At 41.7% G+C, this 21,087-nt stretch overlaps 2 pseudogenes; both read right to left on the reverse strand.

Annotated features, from left to right (window-relative positions):
- The window catches only part of LOC117702793 (disks large homolog 5-like), a 36,615-nt pseudogene extending 18,194 nt beyond the window's left edge, over nt 1-18,421 (reverse strand).
- Nucleotides 18,422-18,556: 135 nt separating this feature from the next.
- LOC117702923 (ribosome biogenesis regulatory protein homolog) lies at nt 18,557-19,634 on the reverse strand (annotated as a pseudogene).
- Between the last annotated feature and the right edge of the window lie 1,453 nt (nt 19,635-21,087).

Here is a 21,087-nt window from a genome sequence, read left to right on the forward strand (position 1 = left end):
TTCAACCTTGTTACTTAGAGTCCTGCAAAGACATTGTACTTGGAAGACAAATATCTGTAATCAAAGTGCAAGAAAACAGAAAACAGGAAATGAGGAATCTACATTTAATTTCACTCCAAGTTTGAACTTTCTATCAGCTTCATTTTGCTGCTTTGAAAGCGTTTGAAATGTGGGTATATATTCAGCATACTGATGCAAATCCTTCCGCATCCCTTAGAGGTAGTAGCCAATGACTGTTTGTCTGTAAGTGTCTATAAACATATGGAGAAATGACTGCATGACTCAGAGCTATGGTGAAACACATGACAGACTTTTGTTAAAGAGAAGAGGAAATGGAGACAAATCTGCTTCTCCATCTTCTCTTCCCTTACCTTGATGCAAAGCCCAACTGAGGCTGTGCACTGAGGAAGAACTGGGCAAAGGGCAGAGGGAGTTGTCACCATGGTCTTCCAGTAATCAAGAATGGTTTGAGAAAGAGAAAGGAGGTAGTTGGGGCAACAGTGGACTAACAGACTCAAGGATGGGAACACAATGAGAGAGGCATTCAAGATGGAAGGAAAAGTGAACAAGCAAGGCAGGCAGTGAAGAAAGGTAAGGTAAAGCCTTGTACAGTACAAGGATGTGTAAGAATGTAATTTCAGATCTCAGCTTGAACTTAAAATTAAAAAATTCTTAAGTTTGAGTCAAATATTAGCTGCCCCAGAGGCACATCCCAGGAAGAGCACATTCCAAAGACTCAAACAAACATTCCAGGAAAAAAAGACCCAAGATAGAAGTTTATGGGCCCATAACACAGTAAACCTGGATAAACAGAAGCTACTTAAACTGACCTTTTTTGTTGTAAAAAGATAAGGTGAAATTTTGAGTTACTTAGAAACCAGGCCTGGGAACAGAAACCATGCCTGGGAATGGCTGTTGGAGTTTGGCCTTTATGGTTATTGTTTAGGAATAATTGTATAACTACCCTCATAAATTTTGCAAAATAGTATGTAAGCTGCCCTTAGCTTTAATTTGGGGTTCTTCTTGCCTGCATGCAAGAGAACCCTAGTATCCTGGTTGTCATCTGGTAGTCTTATCATTAATAAATAAACCTCATATTATTGCAAGGAATCCTGTCCTTGAGTGTCTCTGGGGGAGCGTGTTCCCTGGTTTTGCATCTTTAGAGTCCAACAGATGGTCGTTGAGCAGAAGCTCAAAGTGTATGATTTTGTTGAATATGTTTTCTGTGCCATTGAACTTGTAATCTTCACCCTCTTCTATTTCTGTTATTCTAATATTTTTGATCTTTTCATTGTGTTCTGAATTTTCTGAATCTTTTGGGTTACAGGTATTTTACACTTTGTATTTTCTTTGACTGACTTGTCAATATCATCTGTGGTATCTCCTATGCCTGAGATTCTTGTTTCTATCTCTTGTATTCTGTTGATGTTGTTTGTATCTTTAGCTCCTGATCTCTGTTGTAAGTTGTCCATCCACAGGGTTGCCTACATCTGTGATTTCTCTAAGGTTCTTTTGCTCTTGTGTTTTCTTGTATTTTTTATTTCTTTATATTTCAAATGTTATCCCCCTCCACAGTTTCTCCTCCATAACACACTTTTATTCCACCTCCCCATGACTGTATGCAGGTGCAGCCTCACCCAGCAACCCATTCCTGCCTCAGCCCTTAGCATTTCCCTACCTTGCACATGGAGCTTCCACTGGACCAACCTCAGCTGCTCCTTTCCCAGAAAGGGTCTCTCAGAGCCTGGAGATCCTGTGGTTTACAACCAAGGGTATAGATCACAACACCCAAAGAATGATCCCATTATATAATTGCCATGATGGCAAACACTTAATGAAAATACACATATGGTCACAATTTATCTTTGATGACCCTTATTGTACTTCATCTTACCTTAGCCTCTGTATGTACTTTTTATTAACACATTAAATAGAGAAATTATCCTCTCATTAGTCATGATACATTTGTCCTACTCTGACAGTTGATACTGGGTCTGAAGAACACAGTGAATTACTTTTACCAGTTTTGAAAAACACAAGATTTCTGAAAGCTTTTTAAAAAATTATTATTTAGATTGCACCTCAAGGGAAAAGAACTCCAATGCCTGAAGCAATCATGCTAATTCCCCACACTACACAGCAATCTATTCTTCCCAGATAAATCCAGTTCTTCCTATTCCTCTTCATCCCAAGGTCAAACCTATCAAAGTATCATAGTGTAGAAAACACTATGACCCTCTAATAGATTGATTTGATTGATTTGTGAATTGAAGCCTCAGTCTCCTAAATCTGTAACCTTGTTTATTAATAAACTGTATAGTCCTTTAAATAAGAATGGACACCATAGGCTTATATGCTTGAATGATTAGTCACTGGAGATTGGCAGTATTTGAAAAGAATTAGGAGGTGCGGTCTTCTAGAAGATGGACTTTGAGGTTTCAAAAGCTCATGCTAGGCCCAGTTCTATACCTGCCTCTATGCCTACAGGTCACAATGTAGCTCTCTACCAGTCCTCCAGTGTCTGACAGCATATTGACATACTATCCACCAAGAGGATAATGTGCTAAACTCCTGAAACTGTAATCGAGCCCTCGATGAAATGCTTACTTTCACAAGAGTTGTGTTGGCTATGCATAGCACTCGAATATTATCTAGTACAGACAAATTAGAGTCATAACAATGTAAGATGGGGTCTTACAAGGGTCAGATGGATCTGTGCTTAGTCACTATTTTCGTTTTTGAAACCAAATTCCTGACAAAAAGCAAGTTAGGAAAAGTCTTATTTTGGTTCACTATTGGGTCATCATGGTGTGGAAGATGTGATGACAGGCATGTAAAGCTGCTTGCTCATTTCTTAGCCAATTAGGAGAAGGGGTAAATGGAATTCCAGCACACAGCTAACTGTCTAGCTTTCTCCCTGTCTCCTTCTGAATTGTGTTTTTGATTAAAATATATCTATAACATTCCCTCCTCTTCACTTCAACTACACCTGTGTGTCCTACTCACTATCAACTACACACTGTTTTTAAAAATTACGCTTGTTATACACACTAGAATAAATATATAAGTGTAGCCTGATAAGTCCATGTATTGTTGTCTACTTGTTGATGTTTTGTTATTCTATTAGAGATGTCTATTGTGTAATAGATAACCAGTAAGAGGGCTCATGCTGGGGAACACTAATTTTATCTCTCTCACCTGCTGTTAATTGCCCACAGCTCTTTATTTAGATCTGGAGCCATGTGAGACTACTCCATCCATGTTGGCATGTCAGCAGATGTCATCATTGTTCAGGTCTCATTTGAGCAGCCATATTGTTGAGATATCATGGATGTGGCTTCCCTGTGATATCAAGAAGACAAAGTCTCACAGCAGACTTGCTAGTCCTCAGACTCTTACAACCTTTCTGCCCCCACTTCTGAGATGGCCCCACAGCCTAATGTATAGGGATTGTGTTGTAGATGTATCAAATGGTGCTGGGCAGCCTACAGTCAGTGGTTACCTGCATTTTGATGAGTATGGTCTTTGTCTCCTGCAATAAGAAGCTTCTTTAATAAAGGGTGAGAGCCTTACTTATCCGTGGATAGAAAGATAAGTACTCAGAATACAGTTGGAATTTGTGCTGGTTTAGGAAAGCGGCAGTAGCATGTTCCCCAAGACTCATGTCCTGACTACTCACAAACAGTTGGCTAGGTTGACAGTTGTCATTTCCCTCCTGTTGAGCACTCCTTGAGTCCAATTAGACAGTTGTTGGTTACCCCCAAGATATAAGTACCACTTTTACATCTTTGGAGAGAACTTGCCATGTTGTTGTTCACTGGCTTTGTAGGTAGAAGTATTGAGTGCTTTCCTGTCTTTACAGCTTGGATTTCACCCTCTAGTAGTGTGAAAACTACTCAGAGTGGAAGCTCTGGGTCAGAACTTGCTTGAATTCTTTAAGTCTTATGTTAAAATCTGTAGTATGTTCAGCAATGGGGACTTACCTTCAGATCCTGGGAGGCAACCAAAGACAACATCTGCTATTCAGTTTCTGACTACCTACCCATAGTGTTCTAATCAGCCTACAACAGATCGTAATTAGTGGATCTAGAGATGAGAAGCAAGGTGGATGGAAAGAACAAAAGAGATGTCAGGCTGCATTGAGAGTGTTAAAACAGACTCTAGGGGGGGCAGCTTCAGTGAGACAGTGCACTTAAGGGGAGATCAAAGGCTATTTAAACCTTTGGAGGGTGAGTAAAAGCTTTCAGGTTGAGTGTATATCATTGGCTGGGGCCAGTGTGCTGAAGATGCCTCATTAGCACAAGGAGGAATTCCAGGTGGTGCTGGACATGACCTTATAAGGTAAAGGGAAGTTTACCCTGTCTATTTAGCTATATGATCTCCTATGGTGGGCAAATGTGAGGGCACGGATCTACATGCACTGCGACAATTAGGCTTGGTCATTTTCACAATATTAATCTTACCAGTCTGTGGATCTGTGAGATCTTTCTACCCTCTAGTGTCATCTTTAATTTCTTCAGTATTTTAGACTTTCGATGTCTTTTATGTACTTGGTTAGGTTTACTCCAAAATGTCATTTGCTTTTGTATGCTGTGTGAATCCAATTGTTTCCTTGATTTCTTTCTCAGGGTATATTTATCATTGTTAATTATGCTGGCTACTTTATTATCAACTTGACATTAGTTAGAAACAATCTGAAAAAGAGAGACCCTCAACTGAGAAAATGCCTCCATAAAAGTGGCCTATATGCAACTTTATTGGACAATTTCCTGATTAATTATTGTTAGGAGTGGGTCCAGCCCACTGTGGGTGTTGTCAACTGAAGGCCTGGTTCTGAATATTATAAGAAAGTAGGTTCCATAAGGACTAAGCCAGTGAGCAATGTTTCTCCACGGGTTCTATTTAAGTTTCTCGCTCCATGATTCTGCCTATGTTTAGACCATAGTCTTCCTAGTGACTTCCAGGCAAATGAGTGTTGTTACAGAAGCAGAACCTAAACATAACAAGTGGATCACGAAAACCACTTGAGACAAAACATGGTTGCAAGGTGAGCATCATGACAAAGTGGTCATAACAGGTGGTCATCAACAGAGGTGTTGGTGATTTTCTTTAGAATAAACAAAGGCATTTTTGCCATTCTGAAACAGCTAGTACAGAACCATTTGAGTTAAGGTTATTGGTTGAGCATAGCCCAATCCTTGAGATATATTTAATCCTAACCAGCAATGAAAATAATTTTCCTTCACTATAAAATGGTTTTCAAGACTAAGATGGAGGCAGGCTGGGTGATCAATATTATCTAAACGGCTATTTGTTGTCTAGGAGAGATTCGAAAATGTGTGAATTCCAATAGGAGTGGGAGAGAGGATCTTAAAAGAGTTGCAGGAGAGGAAACCATAATCTGAATGTATTGTATTAAAAACATTTTCAATAAAAAACATAGAAAAAGAAAGAAAAATATGTCTGCATTCTACTTTCAATTTTAAGTTATAAATAAGGCTAAATTCAAAACTAAAAGATGGCAGATGAAATTTCCAGACCACATGAAAAATATCCTGGCAACATCTACTATCACTCTCCCTTGCTAGTCTTGAACTGAAATACTCACCACCACAGTCCTGTGTCCTCTGCTGCAGGCTCCATCCCCTGGGTTTGTATGGAGCTTACTCTAAACACTGTTTTGATGGTACTTCAACATGATTTATTTACCACCTTTAGGAGAGTTCTCAATTCTGCAGTTCATCTGATAAACCCAATCTGCATTGTCAAGCAGGAAGTGAGACATGAGAGATCAACTCCAACCCTAACAATAAGATATCCAGAGGCATGATCAGGAAGCCACTCTAATGCCCTACATGGAGGCCTCAAAGTTTAAACACTGAGCATGCCTACCCCAGGAATGTGACCCTACAGGTCTCAAGAATCTTCTCTCTTTGGTTGGGTGTGATCCAGTGCAGATAATACACCACTCAAGGAAGGACAAAAGTCCAGGCAGTGGTTTGACAGATGGCTTATCCACTTGAGAATTTGTTTCTCAGAGAACCTAAAGAGCAATGATTAACAATCCTCTGTCACTTCAGTTTCAGGTGGAATCCACTGACCTCTTCTGGCCTGGCCTCTGGGGACTTGCAAGCATGTAGTGCAAAAACCTACAGCAGGAAAAACACCCATACATATAAAAGAAATAACTCAAAAACAGCAACAATGCCTCCAAATTTTCTTTATAAAAAACAAATTTTTATAAAAGCATCAAATACATTGTCCAGACCAAGAGCAAAAAAAGAAAAAGAAACCATTATTATAATTAGAACAACAATAAAAGAAACAAAGGATAAAAAAAATCCAACCTGGAAAAAAAATAACCAACATCTCCAAAAGGGTCTTGAAATTCATTATCTCTGTTGGGAATTCATAAGTGATGCTATATTTCAAGAAAACAAGAGGCATACAGCTCCATGATTACTGATTTCTTTTATACTCATTTATTGAATATTTTTATTTCTTGGGATGTATTAGAGAAGTACACTTGTGTTTCTAATTTATTCAACTTAATCATCCACATAGTAGTACATTTTTAAATAGTGAAATTTATAACAACAAAGATACAGCATGGATACATTTTTCATCATGAAGTTGAGATCCACAGATTTTGACACACTATCCATATCAAAAGTACAATTTTCTGTGTAGCTGTGACTGGCTGGGAACTAATAATGAAGCCTAAGCCACATGCTACTTGAAGATGTCCATTCCTACCTGATACTTCCAGTGTTATAGGACAGTGAAACACATGTGAATACAGAAGGTCTCATGAGGAAAAAATTGGTGATTACCTTTTTATCCACGAAAATACATTAAATTTATTCAATACCAACTTAAAGTGGGGGAGTCAATATATATATAGTATATAAAATTAGTAAAACAACAAATTAATAACATAACAAAAAAAAAAAACAACAAAACTTCAAAAAAAAAAAAAACCAAAGAAACCATATACTCAAAGCAATCAAAATTCTAACCAAATCCAAAACATTATAATTAAACTAAGAAGCATTCTTTAGCTGCAGATTTTACAGCACAGACCTACAGCCTGTTACTGGCCTTGGACATATTGTCCAAAGTCTGCCAACAATGGTAATAATCTCTTCAACATTTGCACTCCTTGTGAAGAGTTGCGTCTGAGGGAAATCTTGACCTGGTCTGCCTGTTTGAGCTTCAGGAGGAGTATTTCAGACCTAGGGGAGGAAGAGACAAAGGCCTGTTGAGGACCTGCCATGTCAGCTATCCAGCAAACACCAGCTTTATTGAACAGGACAATCCAGTATGACCTTTCAGCCTAAGATGATTCCCTGTATCCCCAAAGGAGAAGAGCCACAGAGCACCTGGGCCTGGGATTTTTCTCAGATTTAAAAAATGGCTTGAAAGTGAACAATAAACTACACACTGTGCTGGAGTTAAAATAAAACACCACATTTCTCCAATGGTCCATATATATTATACTGAAAAATAACTGTGTAGAAATGTCTGAATCAAACACAATACAGAGGCCTTCTGGGAACCTAGCCACCACTGAAGTGAAGGCTCTTATTATATCTAGAGTGCAGGAACCTGCCTGGTTCAGGTTCCTGAACCCCTGCATCTGTGACTCCCCAGAGAAACCATCTCACAGGAAATCCATGCTCACTGAAGAGGTACTATAATCAGCAAGAGTGTGCTGCATGCAAATCTTCCCAAGGGAAAGCCTTGAACTTTAAAACAAATATTCATGAAGGACAAAGGATACACCTGCTATATTTATAGTTGCTGTGGTATTATTTGTGGGGACTTAAGGGACAATAGGCTTAGGTCCAGAGAGCTCAGAAGGGAAGAAAGAGTACACAATAGACACAAACTCTGTGGATCACAAGAATGATGATCAAGGACAGGATTTCTTTTAAACTAGATCAGAACAATATTCTGAGCTGCTCCTAGGTGACTGAGGCAGAGAATCATGTGGAAGGCCTGAGACCCAAAAATACAGTTATACAGGTATAGGAAATCTTCTTGGCTCCTGCTATCCCATCCTAGTACCTCATATTTCAGAGACAGAAAAATGATCCTGCATTGTTTGAGCCCGGCAATGGACACACACACACACACACACACACACACACACACACACACACACTAACACATACATAGACACACAATCACACCCAAAGACAGACACACACATTCCTGAACACACACAAGCACATGTTCATACATACAGTTGCAGGGACATTTTGACTTTCCCTGTTCATGTTAATATAACAGATCATCCAGGACACTATAAAGCCATAAGAAATAAACCCTTGAAATGACAAAATCCTGTAGAGAGATCTCAGCAATTAGGAGCACTGATTTGTCTTTTGGAAGTCCTCAGTTCAATTCCCCAAAACCGCAAGGTAGCCTACAAACCATCTTAGTAAAATCAGATGCCCTCTTCTGGTGTGTCTGATGAGAGAGACAGTGTACTCACAAACATAATCTGAGTAAATTAAAAAAAGAAAAAAGAAAAAAAACCTTGAATGGGACATGAACATGGTAGTCATAGCCTATAGACAGCTCAATAAAATAAACGCTTTTCCCTAATAAACAAAGGATGGAAATATAGAGTTTTGGCCTGGTATGCAAGCCTGCTTAGGAAGTTCCCAAGGCTGTGCACAGTCGGCTTGGTTCCCAGCAAAGACACATGGGATCAGGGTGGACAAGCCAGTTCCTGCATCTTGCTCACTGTTTCCCAGGGACTCTAAAGTTAGCAGCATCTTCCAATAGGCCCTCCGTTTTCCACAGCCTGTGTGGCTTTGTAACCAAAGCTATGAACCCAGACAACTAGGAAATCTCTGTAACCAGGATGCAAAGTGAGGCTTTTCTTCACATAAGGAGTTTCTGTCTGGGTTATTTTGTGGAAAATAAGTCTGACTAGTTCAAGGCCAAAAGGTGGTTTCTATGATCACCCTAGGCAACAGTCCATAGAAGGGCTGGACTACAGTATACTTGTTCACTCCTTGACTGAAGAACATCTGGATAGTTTCTACTTCATGGCAACTCTGTGAAGTACCACTACAGCCATGATTTGCAATAATTTCCTCTGTGAACACCTACTTCTTGTTTTGGAGTGGCTGGGTCAATGGGGACTAGAGAAACTATACAGTTTCTGAAGAGTTGGACATTGCTTCTCACAGGGATGCCCCATTTTATATCATCAGCCATGTCTGAAGTTCCTCTTTTCTTCCAGCCCTCCTTGAGGAGGATTTTAACTCAAAGCAAATCACTTTTGAATGACAGCCTTTACAGAGTGCTACAGACAGAACACAGGGTGAGTGCTTTAGACTACCAGGAGCCTAAGGGGCTGTCTGAGGCAGCCCTGTTGAAGCACCTCACCATAGGTATGGGCCTTCTGCTTGATGCAGATGCAACACCAAGCAACTCAGTGTTTCACAGAGTTATACCCAGGACAAACTCCAAGGCCAAAGATAACTGAGTCAAGCTTAGGCAAAGTTGGAAAAAATGGTAGGAGGTAATGAGGAAAACAAACTAGGATGCTGAGAAGATGCAATGAGCCACCTGACCTTCCAGCAGGCAGTCACTATCCACCAAGAGCAGAGAGGTGGACACAGACCCTTAAGCAGCCTTGTTGACTCTTAGGCCCATGGATTTGACACAGCAGCCTCCTACTCACCTCTATGTACTAAAGTGTTTGGTTTTCTTACAAGTGATTTCAATATGGGTAAATAGATTTCCCTCTATAACCAGTTTCAATAGTGATAAATAGATTTCCCACTACCAATGGTTGACAATCTGACTTTACACCACTATTTGTCTCCTTTTGTTCTATTGAGCTAGGTGTAGCAGCTTGATGACCTCCTGCTCTGTTTCATGTTTCCTTGATGCAAAGTGAACTGACACTGACACTGTGGTGACCCCACACTCCCATCTTAGAACAAGAGGCTGATGTTCAGGTCCATAAGTTTCCTTTGAATAGGACCACCTTGGGGCCACCTTTTGTCTCATGTGTGCAGCCAGCTGTTGCTGAGCACCCCTTTGTGCCCCATATCCTGCTGTGGTTACAAGAGTTACATGTCTGCTTTGTGGTTGTTCCTCACATGGGTGGGCCTCCAAACCCCTGGCTAGGAAATTGTAATGAATGAAGGAAGGACTGGGAAGTAGAACCTGAAGTCACATGGTAAGATTTCAGAAGGGTGGGCTAGGCTAAATGTGAAATTATTGACTTTTAAGTGTTGGCAACATGGGTTCTGTTTGTTTGATAAAGGTTTGATTAACTCAACTGTGGGTTATGTGGAGCCTTTGTGTCTTGGGTAAGACCCATCCTGGCAAACAAACACCCTCCTCCTTTCCCTGCTGATTTGAGCTGAATGACAAGAAAGCTCATAAGATGGCATAGTTGGCCAAGTTGTGTATCTGACACACGGAGCAGACAGCAATAGCTTCTTCTAAGTTAAGAAATTGTTTTCTTACAACAGCAACAAGAAAACTCAAAACAATGAAACATATAAATATGTTCTTCCTCTCTGTGAGTTATGAAAGCTTGTAGCAGTTACTTGAGACAAAGCAATTCGAGGAGCTCTGCCTGGGAGGTGACAGAAGATTCAAAGATGCTGGTCAGACAGCTTAACCAAAACAGAAAGACTGATCAAAACCACATGTAATTAACTGGCCTCTCAACAGGCACATCTATATACATATTGTCACAGACATGCATATGACTCCCCCCTCCCCACACACACATACCAGAAATCATAAGTTAGCAGGAAACAGTAAGGAGACCAAAATGCAGGAGGAACCACTGAATGTAGACTGTAAATATATGATGTTACATGTGAGACCCAGGACTCTGTAATCCATCCCGTGTGGACTAAAAAAAATTAGTAACTTCTGCAGACTAGGTTGAGAGAGTTTGAGAAATCTTTTTCTTGAAGCCTCACATCTCTCACCCCAACTCTCAGCCTGAGAGAAGTCTTTCAAACATCCCTGTTCATCCAGTCAGCTCCTGAATACAAGCTACAGGAAAGAACTCTAGCAACAATGACAGAAACCAGGACTGATGGATGAGCTATCTGTCAGGCGCTGTCAGTATGAACCAAGGTCTAGGCTCAGTTAGGAGACATGTTGCAATGCAGGGTTGAGGAAGAGAAAAGACACAAGACCTCTACCCCCACCTTTTTTTCTTAAATAACTTTTGTTAGATATTTTATTACATTTCAGACGTTATCCCCATTCCTCATCTTCCCCATCCAGAAACTCCCTATCCCATCCCCCTCCTTCAATGAGGATGTACCACCACTGACGACCCCCATACACCTACATGCCCTTGAATTCCCCCCTAGACTGGGGCATCTAGCCTTCATTGGACCAAGGACCTCCTCTCCCACCTACGTCTGAATAGGCCATCCTCCCCTACATATGCAGCTGGAGCCATGGGTCCAAAGCAAACTACCTACAGGCCCTGACTTCATCACTCAATGTTCTGTGCTACTGCAAAGGAGGCAGCCACATAGAACCCCTCTAGTACAATGGCATGTAGGTGTGTAATGTGTGTTTACTCCATCTATCTTAATGAAATTCAGCTTGTAGTTGACCAGGAGGGTGTGATTGCCAATCATCCAGTTTTTGAGAGAGCCTAACTCCACAGAAAGTCTTGTAAATGATCACAGAACAACTGGATAAGAATTAGGGGAGTGCCTGGACAAGGTATAGGATGGTTATCTGGGCTTGACATTATTTATGGTTAGACATGAGGGCAACCTGCTCCTAAGCATCCTCCATGCATCTTACCTGTTGGATATGCTTGGAAAATTTGTCATAGATCTTCATGCTGGCCTCCACACATAGCCTCCTTGTTTCCTTAGAACACATCCAGTGTAATCTGCTCCTTAAGCAGCTGCCTGTTTTCATTCCAGAGCATTTTTACTTCACTCTTCATATGAAGAGACTCTGTCAGTAGGTGACAGTTCCTGATGCTGAACCACAAAGAAGAAATGGTGATTATTCCCAGGCACCATCCATCTTCCTCCCACTTCTCCAAGTACCATCCCTTCTCATCATGGGCCCTGATCCCCAGACAGCCCCAGACTACAGACCAGAGTAGCCATGGGACCTCACATATAGGAAGGTCAAATCCAGAAGACAGCAACATTCCGGAAGACTCAAGGTACTTCTGAAAACCCTGACACCAACAGGGACTCATGTATCTCCCAGAAGAGGACATGGGACCCATGATTGCATATACGTCTTTGGTATTAGAGAACCACCTCTAGGTAGAGACAAGGCAAAGCTTCTCTAGAAGAGAGAAGACCCAACAGATACACATCATTCTATGTGTCTCATGCAAACCAGATCTGTAAATGTGTTTTCAGTGCCCCAGAGACTCAAGGTTGATTGATGTCTCCATCAAGGTGCACACCTTTTCTATTTAGAGGATACTGACTTGGGAAGGAAAATGATTGGAGGGGCTCACAGACTCATAACACTTGATCAAAATGATTTCAAAAGATCACAATCCTAGAGCCTTTCTTTGAGGGAGGAAGCTTCCTGTTGAGAGGCAAACAGTATAGAACCAGAGTCCTCACTTTGTTTTAAAGAAAATGATGGGCAGACACATTCTGTGCCTAGTGCTGGGGAAACAACAGTGTTAGTCACTCACCTGTAAAGTTGATTATTTTTAGTCAACTCCTGGCACTTATACAAGGCCTCACTGATCTGCTGCGGAATGTTTTTGAGATCGCGAGTCACCTGGTCATGTTGCATCTCCAGCATGATCGTCTCAAAGTTGAACCTGTGGAAGGGTGTGGCCCGAGGCACAAATAATCCCTGAACTAAGGATTCAAGGATTACATCAATTCAAGTTGAATTGTGAACTACCCCAGCCCATATATGCCACAACCTAATGCCTTTGTACTGGGTAGTCTTGGTGCTTATTAAACTTGTTACACTTGATCTGGCCACAGTAGAGCTAGGGAACTAAAAAATGGGAGCTGACCTGCTTTGGCTCCATGAGTGGTCTTGAAGGAATAGATTAGGTCTCCAAGAACTTTCCAGGAGCCTATGCCAGAGTCCTGAGTCCAAATTAAACCTGTGATGACACTTCTTCACCTTGTAGACAAGGTTTTCTCAATCCTTGGTTCTATCACTATATAAATTCCACACTTCAGTATTTACAGGGAAAAGGGTTTACTGCCTATATCCGGATTTTCTAATGTCAATCAGAGGTGCACACAGAGATCATCTGCTGTGATGCTACAAGTGACCCTCCATGGCCTCATCACTGTCATTACCTAAAAAGTCAGTCAGGTAAAGTCTCCAGCCCCATCACACTACACAGACTCCCTGGATCTTAAGTGGAATACACACACAGAGACATACATAAACACACACACACACACACACATACACACATACACTATCACAATGTCAAGTACATACAGTGATGTGACATTATCTCAGTGTAAACTGAACAGAATATGAAAAAAGCAGTGATGACTTGCCAGAAATCCACTCACACTGAGGGGCAGCAAATAGAATCAGGTCCTCCCAGTTGTTAACAGGACTAAATGGACCCAAAGCAGCTCCAGAAAATTACAAAAATGATTCACCATAAACACACAGCAGCTAGCATCTCCCACAAAGCAATACCAGTCCAGGCATCTTAAAAATGCATGATAAGAGCTCACACACTAATACTGCTATTTCCTGAGTGATTCATGCCACAGGCTATAGTTTTCTTTTAGAGGAATCAAAAGAGCTTGTGACCCCATCTCACTCCTATCTGAACTTCAAGTTCTGTGTCGAATATCCAATCAGCAAAATGCATTTGGACATGAGGATAGCCTGGAGTTGTAGCCTCCTGTGATATGTGGAAATCTAGGGTCAACAGAGATGGCCCAAGATAGTCAGCTGAGAACTGGGCATAATAATTACCTCTTGTTCAAATCCTTGTTAATATAATGTGCCAGGATTCCCCGGAGTTCGTCTCTCTCGTTCTTCATTCTTTCAAGGTCCCTTTTGAGCTTCTCCAACCTCTTCATTCTCTGCTCCTGCTCACTGATGGTGTAGGCTTGGGAGGACTCTTTCCCAACAGACCCTTCAGGTAGAGAAACACAAGGAAACTTGTAGGGAAAATACGACAGGAAAAGGAGAAACCATACTTACTCCCACAGAGAAGCCTGAGGAAGAGGGAATTCTAGAGACACAGTGAATTCCTGAAAGAGCAGGAAAGCTATCTTCAAGCTGGACTCCTGACCTATGTCCCTGCTCCCAACCACCATCACTAAACATAGGGCTCAGTCCCTACTGCAGTCCCATTAACCCTGAAGTGCTTAAGCTTTCCCAGTCAAGAAGAAATTGAGGGCATTGTCAGTTTATATCTGAAGATGTAGTCTGTACTGTTTAGCACAAAAAAGATTGACTATAAACACCAGCACGAAACATCTCCCACAAGCCAACACCTATCCTTGCTTCTTTTTTTTTTTACACTTTTTTTTAGTAGATCTTTCATTTACACTTCAGATGCCACCCCCTTTCCCCATTCCCCCCCCTTAGAAAACCCCTATCCCATGCCCCCTTTTCCTTTTTGCATTTATACATTTTTTTAAAAAATGTTAATCATAGGCTTTATGAGTTTGGTATTGTTCAATCAGAGGTATAACCCACTACCCAACCTAGATATATCTACTATCTTTGACTGGTGGAGATTCATGAACATCTGCTTCCCTGTCTCCCCCCTCTATCTCTCTTTCATCACCTAGCTTCTCCTCTCCTTCTTCTTCTCCTCCCACCTTAGCTCCTCCTACACATCACCCTTCCTGTTAAAAGGAAACTTTTCTCTCAAAATACAATTAGAGCATAATTATGCCAATTTGTACCAGTGAGGTACAAGATAGTCCTAATACCCAGTCCATCCTTTTGTTGACCTACCAGCACCTCTGTCATCTCTCCTAACTAAAACATTTAGTTCTGAACCTGGCTTTAGGATGAATGTCAGCTGACGACCATACACTCAGATCTTTTCTCTCAAGGTAAATAGCTATAAGTTTTCAACCCCGTCAGAAATCCAGAATGACTGAGTTGACTATAATTGTGGGAAGCACAAAGCATAGCTTCTAAAACTTAGCCAATTTATAGAGACCTCTGAACACCTGGACACTCGCTCTACTTCAAAATGTTGGAGCATCTGTTCTTCTGCCTTCTGGTTCAGGATCTTCTGACAGACCTTAGTGCTGCAGAATTATTAAGGGCTGATTACTCTGTCTAGGCAGATATAATCAGTCGACTATTCTGCAAGTGTGTCCTTTTCTGGACAGTAATTTGTCTGTAGAAGGAAAGTGGCAATTCTTGCCTAGTGGCTGTCTCACCACAACTGGAGTAACTCCAAGGATGCTCAATTTCTTCTTAGAATTTAACATAGGAAGCTGTCCGGAGCAGACAGGTCTCTAATGAAAATGAACATTAATACTGAAATGTTTGTCATGTCAATTCTAAGGATTTCTGATGTTTTGAAAACCAGCTATCCATGTAAGCTAATCTGGCTATCCTTGCTTCTTAAATGCATGATGAGATACCACACACTACTACACTTATCCCAGACTGTAATTCAGCCCACATCATGTGTGTTCCAGACCAAAGTCTCTGAGACCTTGATACTTGACAAGGGGATTATCCCTCTCTGTTCTTGGCATCACATATTCATGTAACCTACAGGAACCTATTGAGGATGAAATGCTTCAGCACTCTATCCTGAGAGCAAGGCTTTGTTATTCTCACAGAACTTTCTCCTGGCATCCTTTGCCACTCAGCAGGAAATTCAGATCTCTCAGCAAAGCAACTGAAGGCTTGTCAATTCCTGGATCTCTGCCAAAGTAATCATCAGAAATTCTGGACTCTGGGTCTACCATTGAGAAATGTTGAGACTCCAGATGCTAAGCCCTTCTCCTGTAAGGACCTGCTCAAGTGCCCCTCCTCCAGGAAGCTTCCCCATGCACTGCCCAGGACTCACTGTGTCTTCCCCAGGGCCATCTCCTTCTTCCTGCTTTACAGAATGCCTTCTGCCTAGGTCTGGTCTCTGGTTGTATTGTACTGTCCCTATGAAACAGCCTGAGCAGCATGGACAGCATGACTGCTTGTGAACCCAGAGGCTCTGAAAGAATTCCCCACAGGCAGTTGGTGTCACCACAACACTGGTGACATCACAGAAGATTCTCGGGTTCTCCTGGATACAAGAGATTGTCCAGGGAAGTGACTACTGATGATGTCACTGGAAACTGCCATGGCCTACCTGCTGACCAGCTTGCCCCACATTGACCAGTTTCTGAGGTGCCCTTTCCTGGAGTTTCTCTTTTGACTCAGAGGATACACCTTGGCAACTTTCCCTTCAAAGCTAGAGATTTCTCTCTGCTTCATTACAAGGCAAGCACTTTGGATGGGAGAGTTTGTTAGGGCCTTGGCATGGGCAGCTCATCTTTGTTAGTACCTAAAGGTCTAGGGTCCTTGCTTGAGGGAGATTCTTCTCCATGATAAATCTACCCTTAGGCACCATTCATGTACCACAGTCCAGTTCCCCAGGGTGTCCTGGTTCCCAAATGCAACAATGGTTCTCCTGCACCTTTAATTGTATGCAAGTTGGATTATATCTAATTATTGTGCACGTGCCTTGAGAGGAGACATTGTTTCAATATATTCAGACATGTGTTTCCACAATCCTATTTTTGCAATGTAAACTCCCTTGCTCATGGCAATATAGGAAGGAGTTCAGGTCCAAGGGAATATCCAATTGTAAAGTTTATGTCTCTTCTTCAGAAGATAAAACCCCACTTTCTCCCTTTCTCCATTACAACCAGACATAGTAGGCATCTTGAGCAAAGGTCAACAGGGACATTGGATTGCTGCTCTGTAGTTCCATTAGCCATCACTTCTCCAATATCTACCTTTCTGAGTACCAGTGAGACATCAAGAGTTCACTGAGATCCAGTGAAACCTCCATTTAAATGTGTCCAGTACTTCAGGAAGGACTGTGTTTGGCACTGTCATCTGTGGCTTCTGCCTTCTGAATCTATGGTACAATGTGACCTAACCTCTCAGGTGTAAGAGTGAAAAAATCATGTAAGTCCTTTCCAAATTGTTTGTGTTATCCTGGGCTACTTCCTTCAGCCAGGTAGTATCACTATGACAATGATCAAAGGTGGCAATTCTGCAGAGAAACAGCAGGGGATTTATTAGGTAAAATGAAAAGGATTTGGAATAATAGTCAATCCTAGTATAGAAATGAATTTCATTATGTGCTTGTGGTTTTATGAGAACAGCAGGAATAACAGGGTGATTTCAATCAATGAAAGTATGAATTTCATTGTATAGTCTTACTCTTTGCATATATATATATATATATATATATATATATATATATATATATATAATTTAATTTTGCAAAAATAAGTTTATTAAGACCAAAAATAAAACAATGAAACGGGGAAAAACATCCAGGACTGAAATTAACATGAAGTCTTCTGTTGGGTGTGGCTGCTCCTCTCTAACCTCAGCCTAGGCTCCATACTGAATTCCAGACCAGCACTTGCTAAACTCAAGCCAATTAAACAAAAGCCATCAGTTACAAACAAAATGACAACCATTTTCTGGAGTTAATTACCATTAAAAGGTTAATTACCATTACTTAGTGTGGTTCCAATATATCACTTAAAGCAATTCACTGGCCAAATGCACAACCTGAACCAACATCAAAAAGCACTATACTTTTAATATTAATAGTTAGTGGCAAAGTTTTCCTAACACAGGGGTCCTTTTATTTTTATTAGTTATTTATTTATTCATTTATTTATTTATTTATTTATTTTTGGTTTTTTTTCTGAGAAAGGGTTTCTCTGTGTAGCCCTGGATGTCCTGGAACTCACTCTGTAGACCAGGCTGGCCTCGAACTCAGAAATCAGCCTGCCTCTGCCTCCCAGTGCTGGGATTAAAGGCATGGGCTACCACTGCCCAGGGAGGGGTGTTTTTATAACCATTGTAACTACTTTGTTTTTCTCAAGCACACTCCGTACTGGTACCCAGGTTACTGACTTCACATACAACCCCTACCAACAGTAAAAGTTAAAAGCAACATCAGGTTAAAGCATACCTTTACAATACTTGTAAATCACAGGTGGACATAATTTTCCCCATCCTCCTTTGCTTTGATAAATATATAAGCTTTGTTACAAAAATAATGCAAAAATGTTGAAACCAATCTACTATAACTCAGAAATCTGATCAACTCTTACCCAGTATCCGAAGTCAAGATAAAAAAGGCAGGCCTTAACTTACTCCTGGTTCTGACCATATCATTTCTATAATTCTCACGTTCCAAAATACACTAACTTCCAGTCAGCGTCTCCATTAGTTCATAGTCCAGCACTGACTCTCTTGGAGAGGCAAACCTGTCACTTCAATGTCAATCTCACTGAGGACAGCAGCCACCTCCTGAGCCAGCCTGCAGCATGCACAACTTAACCTTTAGTACAGTCCTAGCTTTTCAGAACAGGTCCAGAGGGGAGAACACTACTTCCTCCTCTTCCCACCTTGGGGGTGGGGGCACATCTGTCTTCTTGCCCCCTGACTCAGGTGGCCTGGAATGCTTCTTGCCTCCCAGGCCTCCTTTCCTTTTCTCTCCCTGACTCAGCAGGCAGGCTGCACTTTCTCTTGCAGGAAGGTCCTGGCTGGCCCCCTTTTCTCTTGACTTTTGGCTCATCTTCCTCCTCTTGGCAGGCTCCTCTTGGACCTCTTCCCTCATCTGCTTGTTGATGGCCCTTGTCACTTCCAGCTGAGATTTATTACTGTTCATGATTCGAAGTAGCTCCCACTGGTTCTTTTTCTTGGCTGGGAAGTCCCCAAAGGGGGGCTGAAACTTCCTCTTCTTGCCAGAGGGTCCGGATGCTTTCTCCTTGGGGAGGCGCTCCTGGAAGCTTCCCAACAAAGCTCCTCCTTACTCTGGTGTCCCTTAGGGTGCAGCCCAGCTGAGTTGGGTATCTGCATCTTGTGCTCGCGGGTCAGGTTCCACAGAAGGTTCATCTCTTTCTTGGCCACGCGTTCTTTCTTGGCCTGAATCCTCTTGGTGAACTGGTCTTCCATGGGGTTGGCGCTCCCAGGCACCTTGATGAGCCATTCCTTAGTGTCATCCTGTGCGCGCTTGTAGCCCCAAGGCACCGCCAATGGCCACTCACCTCGTCCCACAGAAGGTTAGTCTTCTTTTGGGGATGGATGGGATGCCCTTAAGGCCAGCGTGCAGGGGCAAGGGCAGCAGCTTCTCGCAGGGCAGGCGTGTGGCAGGCTCCAGCAAGCACACTACCACCGCCTCCTCCATGTACTCCATGGTCTGCAGCTGCCCGTAGCTGGTTGATGAGAAGCTGCATGTTGTCTGGAGCCAGTGCCCGCAGCTCAGCCTCCAGTGAGGGTCCGGCCTGGTACAGCACTATCGGGGGATTGTGGTCCTAAGCCAGCAAGTTGCCCAGATCGAATTCCTCTAGCTCCTTGTGCACCTTGATGAGCTGCAGCTTCTCCACCTCCTCTTGCTCTGCCTTGGCCAGCAGCTCCTCCACTCTCTTGCCATCCATGGCTCTTGATGCACACCTGTGTTCCCTCACTTTGGGACAACAGCAGAATGTGTCTCTACTACAGCAACACTCTGATGTATATTTCTAAAAGAGATGAATTAATGATCAGAAAGTTTAGAAAAAGCTTTAACTATCTAGTGAACTCCTGCAGACACAATCTGCTTTCCAACAAATTATACTTCTCTGTCCACCGTGTTTTGTGCCAGTCAGCAATTCAAAAAAAAAAAAAAAAAAAAAAAAGCATGTTGAACAATTTGTTGTTTCCACAGGGAATAACGAGAGATAAAAATTTTAAAGACTCAAATGAATTCCACAGAGTGTTTCCTATCCTGTTCTTTTTGAACGGCTTGCTTATTTAAGTCTTTTCTCATAGCTCCAAGTGTGCTGGAGGAGAAGCTTCCACTGCTGTTAGATGTTCAGGCTCTCCTCCTCATTGCACACAGAATCATCCCCACAGTACCCACAGTTGCCAGTGTCTAAGGATGAGTTCTCTTGTCACCTGACATAAATCATTCTTCTATCCAATATCTTTCTAATCACGCCACCCAGAAAGAAAATGGCTCTGTAATTCCTGCATTTTAAAATAGCCTGAGTGAACCAGCAAGAAGAGTTTTCTGGCTAAACATTACATTACAGCAAGTAAGAGAGCTAAATGGAAAAATGAAAATAATTTTGTTTTATGGCGTATATGCTTGTGACTTTTAGAATTGCACATTGACTATTTTCAAATGGCAACTGTTTGGCACCAAAAATTCCTGCCACCTTTTAAATGATGTAGCAAGAAACATTGCTATTGATCTAAAGTGAGACAACTGATTCTTTACACAAAACAGTTTATTTGGTTGAAGCAGTCAGTCACTGATTACATGGTGAACTCTCTAGTAATCTACCTATAAAAATGCTTACAAAACTACTATTATACAGGCCATCATGACTTTTGCTTTGAAACTCAGAAGCACAGGTGTTAGAAAGGACCCAAAGGCTCTGGGGATGTTCTGGTCCAGTTGATTCATAGAAATGCAGGACCCAGGGTTTTCAGGGACCCATGGAGGTTATACAGCTAAGCACTGATAATTGGTCAAGTCACTTCAATTGTACTATAAAGCTTCACCTACAGGCACCTGAGCACAGAGATCAGCAGATTAGAAAGGAGTGCCCTTCCCAACACTAGGAGATTCAGAATACACTTGAAGTATATTGATTTTATTTATTAACTTTTAAAGGCATTATTTTACCAAGTAACTGTCATCTTGCAGGTTCTGCTGAGGCTTCATTTTCCACAGTTGTTCTGGGTTTGTAATATCTTTACTGACCCCCATGAATGCTATAAAATAGTGTGGCCTCAGCCACCCAAAGAAAGAAGACGGAAGTCTGTTCCCTTTATGATACTATTGTTTTGTTGTTGGTTTGTATTTGAGACAGGGCTTCTCTTCTCTGTGTATCCCTGGCTGTC

This window comes from Arvicanthis niloticus, chromosome 2, assembly GCF_011762505.2.
Source record: "Arvicanthis niloticus isolate mArvNil1 chromosome 2, mArvNil1.pat.X, whole genome shotgun sequence".
Classification (NCBI taxonomy): domain Eukaryota; kingdom Metazoa; phylum Chordata; class Mammalia; order Rodentia; family Muridae; genus Arvicanthis; species Arvicanthis niloticus.